Here is a 6,701-nt window from a genome sequence, read left to right as displayed (position 1 = left end):
ACTAAGTACTACTAGTCATGTAGTAGTTATACATTTTAAAAAACATTTAACAAATATTTAGATACATTTTAACTGATATTTTGATTTTTTTATTGGGACACTATGATCCCGATTAATAAAAACAAATGTATTATAAGAAAAAAAAAATACAAATGTCTGCACACGGCAAAACTAATGCTTTAAGTTTGTAATTGTGATGATACAAATAACACCGCTAGCAGGTGGTAATGACACATCTATATTTAACCAACTTGTTCGAAACACAGTTGGTCAAGTCCTTAATGTAATGCTGGCTTTAAACAATGAATTCTACCGTACTGTTTCTAATTTATCACAGCTTATATAGGTACACACCTGCACACTAAATATTATTTGAATAACATTATATTCATACAAGCATTTATCTCATCATACCTTCTGCAAACAAAATATCATTTTTAATTTATTTGTGTACAATTTACAGCGCTTACATATCTAATAATGTAAGATTTTCAGTTTAAATTATATATATGTAAGTTATAGAAAACTAAATGTTATTGACTAAAAATGACATACAATGTTATTAAGTTACAATACGAATATTTTCAAACACGATATATTACGAGAGTTTGCGTTTTATTGTTTTCAAATGATTTTTTTAATTTTTTTGTTAATCTATAAATATAAAAATGAGTCGCTGAATGTGTTGCTAAGCGCAAAACTCGAGAACGGTTGGACCGATTTCGCTAATTCTTTTTTTAAAATATTCCTTGAAGTACGAGGATGGTTCTTACGGAGAGAAAATTCTAAAAAAAAAAAAATAATAAAATTAAAGAATCGACTGTTAGGCGATACGAAGTTCGCCGGGTCAGCTAGTATAATATAATTTTGCTGTTCACGCCGTGTACAGTTTTATAAATTTTATGATAAATTTAGCGTATAAGTGTAGCTAATGACAATTGTCTTCCACGTAAGCTAACATGCAACTTTTTGACGTGACAACGTCTAATAAATCGATAAACGCCGTCTGCATGTACGAAAAAGGATGACTCAGGGTAGCGTTACTTCAGTGTAGCGATACGCTCTATGTCCCGTCATGCTCATTGTACGCGCAAGCCGCATCTATTTCTCTTCCACTCGATTGGCCTATGCGTCAGAAAAGATGTTTTGTTATGAAGTTGTCACGTTAAACTATCGTCCGTAAACTAACTTTACAGACAAGCAATTTTTACTCTAAAGATTGTTTAGAAATTTTACTTATTTTCAGTCAGTCAGTCAGTATAGCCTATTGCAGTCCACTGCTGGACATAGGCCTCCCCAAGTTCACGCCAGACATACCGGTTTTCCGCAATCCTCATCCAGCCTACACCGGCAATCTTACGTAGATCGTCGGTCCAATGAGCCGGAGGACGTCCCACACTGCGTTTGCCATGACGCGGTCTCCACTCCAGGACCCGTCTGCTCCAACGGCCATCGGTCCTGCGACACAGATGACCAGCCTAAGGCCACTTCATCTTGCTAATTCTGTGGGCTATGTCGATTAATTTCGTTCTCTTGCAGATAGTCTCATTTCTAATCCTGTCTTTGAGAGAAACCCCAAGCATAGCCCGTTCCATTGCACGTTGAGCGACTTTAAATTTGTGGACCAGTCCTTTCGACAGTGTCCACGTCTCGGCTCCGTATGTTAACACAGGCAGGACGCATTGCTCGAAGACTTTTGTTTTCAAGCATTGCAGAATCTTCGAAGTGAAGACTCGACGAAGCTTGCCAAACACCGCCCAGCCCAACTGAATTCTCCTGTCGGCCTCCTTCTGAAGTTGTTACGGCCTAGTTGGATAGTATGGCCTAGGTAAATATAATCCTGAACAACTTTGAGAAGGGTACTATCTACCGATACCGGTCGGTATATATATATCGGTATGACTTGGTTGTTAAACATAACTTTCGTTTTGTCCAAATTCATACAGAGACCGACACGTCGGGAGGACTCCTTTAGGCCGGCCAGCATTTGGCCTAATCATCTAACGTCTCTGCAAAGATGGCGATATCGTCGGCGAAACGAATGTGAGATATGTATTCGCCGTAATATTCATATTTACTTATTCTATTCTCCGTTAGTATTCGATTCGATTAGAAAATCGATATAGATTTTCTATTTTCGATTTTCTATTTGATTTCTTCTGCCTGCTCTTACTTGCTATAGTAGAAAGCTGTAGTAGCTGTTTCAGGGTGGATAGATATTCCATAAGACTTGTACTATTAACGGTTACATCTTTTATTCCCTATTTTTATTCTTCATCAATAACGGCTATGAAGCTCTATCATAGTAAACATAGTTTTAATTTTTTAAATCACAAATTATTGTTGTGTGATTTGTAATTTATTTAAAACTAATAGTTCTTAAAGTTATATTTTTTACAAATATACTTTCTTATATTCAATTTACAATAAATTAACCATTGATTAGACCTAATAATTAAATAATTACCATCTAAGGTTAGTTTTTTTGTGTCGGTATGACGTTGCCTCGAATTAAAGTGGTTGTTAAAAAAAAATTAGGCAGCTTTTATTTCTATTTGTCTTTTTGTTGAAGCAATCATCATAACGCGGAACCAATTAATAGTTTAAATGAAACTCTTTGTAGTTGTTTATTACTTTAGGCCGACAAAGGTTCCCTTTTTAGTGATAAGAAATTAATATTATCTATATTTCTTTTATTTTTTTGTGGCTAAATTAAAGTGTACAACGATTTTGTTTAGCGGAGATTATATTTATAATTTTTTTGTTATTTATTACCTCTGCGCGCTAGCTTGTCGGATCGCGGTACTTGTAAGATATTAATTATACTGTTTACTAGTAAGTTGTTAATAGTTTATTAATAATGTGTATTACATGTATTACAATCAAATAAAAAATTATAACAATCGTGTTGCTTTATTAGAGAGAAATGTTCAAGGTAGAGCCATATAACTATCGCTATGTAAAGGGAAATTTTGCCGTCTCGTGTATATATTTGCTTCTAAAGTAGTAGATTTTGCTGGATGAAACGATAAAAATAAATGTATTTTGTTAACCGCTGGTGCTTAACACACGAATATTTATCTATTTTCGTGCACAAATTGTTGAAGTGTGTTCATTGATATTTAATCTATAAATTATACAACATCGCGATGTGATATTTCTGAAATAGTAACAGTTTGCGACAGAATGTTATTTATGTAAATAGCAATAAATTCATATAGCCCCGTAACACAATGTTGCATTCCATTCGAGTCCTCTGTTCACTCTTAATTAAATTCTATATTTGACGAAAGGAATTTTAAATCACTTAAGTTACATAATTATATTCTTCAGCCTGTTATATCCCACTGCAGGGCAGAGGTATCTTTCCCCGTGCAGGAGAAGGATCAGAGCTGAATCCACCACGCTGCTCCAATGCGAGTTGGCTGATATAATTCCCTACTATGTGTAACGATCGCTGTCAGGTGTACACGATAACAACCGGTACCGACGGCTTATCGTGCTCTCCGAGGCACGGTGTTGGGACCCACAGACTGCACAAACACCCAGACCACGGCAAACATCTGTATGGCGCTAATACAAATGTTTGTCATGTGTGGGGATCGAACCCGCAACCGCTAGCGCAACAGCAACAAACCGGTGCTATGATCGTTGCGCCAACGCGTCGCATTCCTACATATGTATATCAGAAAAATAAAGTGACACATATTAAGGAATAATAAATGTATTTTTGATTAAAAAAATATTGATAAAATTAAACAAAGGAAGCAGCACCCTTAAGCACTCGCAAAAACTTTGTTCCCGGGCTTAAAACACAAATTCAATTTAAAAAGAATTAGAAGAAGAAATCTTTACGTTGTTTGTAATGAATAATGCGGAAATAATTATTGTTTTTGTCTCCTTAAATAGATTCACTGTTAAACAAAGATAAACCAATTTTAGAAACAATGGCCACGAGCTTGTATTGTTTCAAATAGGAATATTATTATTTTTATGGTTTTAAAGTGGATCAGCATAGTAGATTAAGATTCAAACTTTTCTTCTACACGTAGAAAGAAGCCTATGTCCAGCAGTAGGGTGTAATAGGCAGGATCAATCAGTTATCTAAACAACTAATACTTAGACAACTAATACTTATACTTTATATGAAAACTAATCTTATTATTTATATTAGGAAGGATAAGATATCCCTTAATAATCTATAAATTATCCAGGTTATCAAATATAAGCCTTGTCAGCTTAGCTTATTAACTAGATCTGCAAACAAGCGTACGGCCCACTTAATGGTAAGTGATTACCGTAGCCTATAGGCGCACCAGAGATACCGCGCCCTACCCCCGACCGTCCCCAGGAGCTATGTCCACTTTACTCACCACAGGAACTCAACACAACTCGAGAGCTGTGTTATTTAGTTAAGATTTTCTGTAAGGTTGAGCAACTTACCCAGTTTGATTATTCCAGATTTTGAGCAGAATGTATCCTGCTGTGCCCTACTTCAATGAACGTAACAGTACTTCACACATAAAATTATAACATAATCACTCTTTGGCAGCATTATTTTATAAACTATAATAATGATTTGTGACGAAAATATGACATTCCATTATTTCCTTTATCCTGTTGTGCCCTACCACTATAAAACAAATAATGTATCTAACAAGCCACGCTTAAAAACAATTTACAATTAAATATTTATTGCAAACCAAATACATATTCATGTAACTAAAAGACAAAATGTAAACAGTGTAATTTACATATTTTACAAAAGGGATTAGATTGTCTAAAGAAGGATCGCTTCTAACAATTTTTATTATTCATCACACGGATTTCAGGTCACCCTTTCATCATATCTTGGATTCGTCTCGTTATGCTTTATTCAACTCGCTGTCTTATAATTTTAATAAATGCCGTGTCTGATAGGAGCCGAGACATATTCCGAAATAAATATGTTTATAATATTCAATATAAATATCAAATCATATTTTTTTACACAACGTTCACTTGTACGTAAAACAGTTTTAAATTCGATTATTAATAATTCTTTGTGTCAAAATAATTTTTTTCAGTTTACAGGAATTTTACATCATTACTAATCTGATCTACGTAAGATTGTCGGGACTGAGTGAGGACTGCGGAGAGCTGGGATGTTTGGGACAAGCTGATAGGCCTATGTCTAGCAGTGGACTGCGATAGGCCTTTGTCTAGCAGTGGACTACGATAGGCTAAAGCATAGCATATCAAATAAAATACGTGCTTCTAATTTATACTAAACGTTTCTATTTTAATTTATAGCTTACAATACTACACGGTGTTATGTTTAGGGCCTGTTTCACTGGTTGTTGATAAGGCTATTTGGCGGATAATGATAAAAATAAACGTTTTTGATACATTATTTTTTTACCATCGATTTTCATTATGTTGTTGTTGTTGTTAACACGGGCTGTTTTCTGCAACTCGACGTCTTCGTGCGCCTATTTTGCGTGACTGGCTGTGAACACTATTCGTGCCAGCCCAGCTCCTTAAGGAAGCCTAGCAGACCCTTCACGATGCTGACGACTTCCTGGAGCGACCTCGGTGTAGTGCCCTGATCGATTTTCACTATATTTAGGAGATATTTTTATTCGCGGAAGTGAATTAAAAAGTTGTAGTTTATTAATTGAGACATTGGAGAACCAAGTCCTGATTCTACTTCTATATTCTACTTCCTGCTGCTAAAGTTTATACATAACTTATTTGCAGGATAAACTTTACCCACCATTTTACCTGTGAAACCAGCTCTTAAAATATTTAATAAGATAAGTAAATATTCCAGTACCCATTTTGCAAACGTGTTAAACATGAATAACAGAACATATCTAATTGGTATGTTAGTTAGTACAACGGAATTTATTTGATACCTATGTCTGATTAAGTTTTCTCTTTCAAGCGATTCAAACAAGGCTGTTGTTACATGGTTTTGATATTGCAACAATGTAACATTATTGTTTATGTCAAAACATGTATTTTATTGAAAAAAATATATCTAAGTTTTTAATACAAACAAGCGTTCAAAATATTTTTTTTAATTTAATACTGTATATCAATGCTTTCGAATCTAAAAAATATGTTTGTATTAAAACTACGTAACCAAAAAAAAATTTCTAGAGAAGAGTCACGAAAATATTTAAATAAAAACCGATTTTTTCTTTTATATAAAACAGACAGACAGAAAAATTATTTTGCTCCATATACAATACGAATTTTTCCTTTTTGGCAGTGTTACAAAAAGAAATTGTTCCATTTACCTTAATGCATAAAAGACAAAAAAAAAGTTCATATAAATTGGCCTGTCTACCGAAATAAAGCCCATTAGAGACAACAAAGTAGACGGTTTTCGTTCCTAAAAGCCTTGTCTGAGAATAATGTTCCGAGTCGGAAACATGGGAATATCTGAATTTAATAGTTTGTACGACCACGCCTCGTAGTCCTTATTTTTAACCTTTATATACATCCTGTTGTATAAACTCGAGCGATGGTGAAACCTACACCATAACAGTTAGGAAATATCAACTCTATGATAATAGTTGTTTATTTCAAAGTTTAATACTTATCTTAGTTTTTAGAAACATGTTAATTGTAAAATTCTGACTACACCTAATAAGCACCTAATTGTGCCAATATAACTATATATAATTATGTATACGATAGTTCGAATGCGCCGA

Source organism: Melitaea cinxia, chromosome 7 (genome assembly GCF_905220565.1).
Source record: "Melitaea cinxia chromosome 7, ilMelCinx1.1, whole genome shotgun sequence".
Classification (NCBI taxonomy): domain Eukaryota; kingdom Metazoa; phylum Arthropoda; class Insecta; order Lepidoptera; family Nymphalidae; genus Melitaea; species Melitaea cinxia.
The sequence above is the reverse complement of the archived record's forward strand: the minus strand, read 5'-3'. Positions refer to the sequence as shown.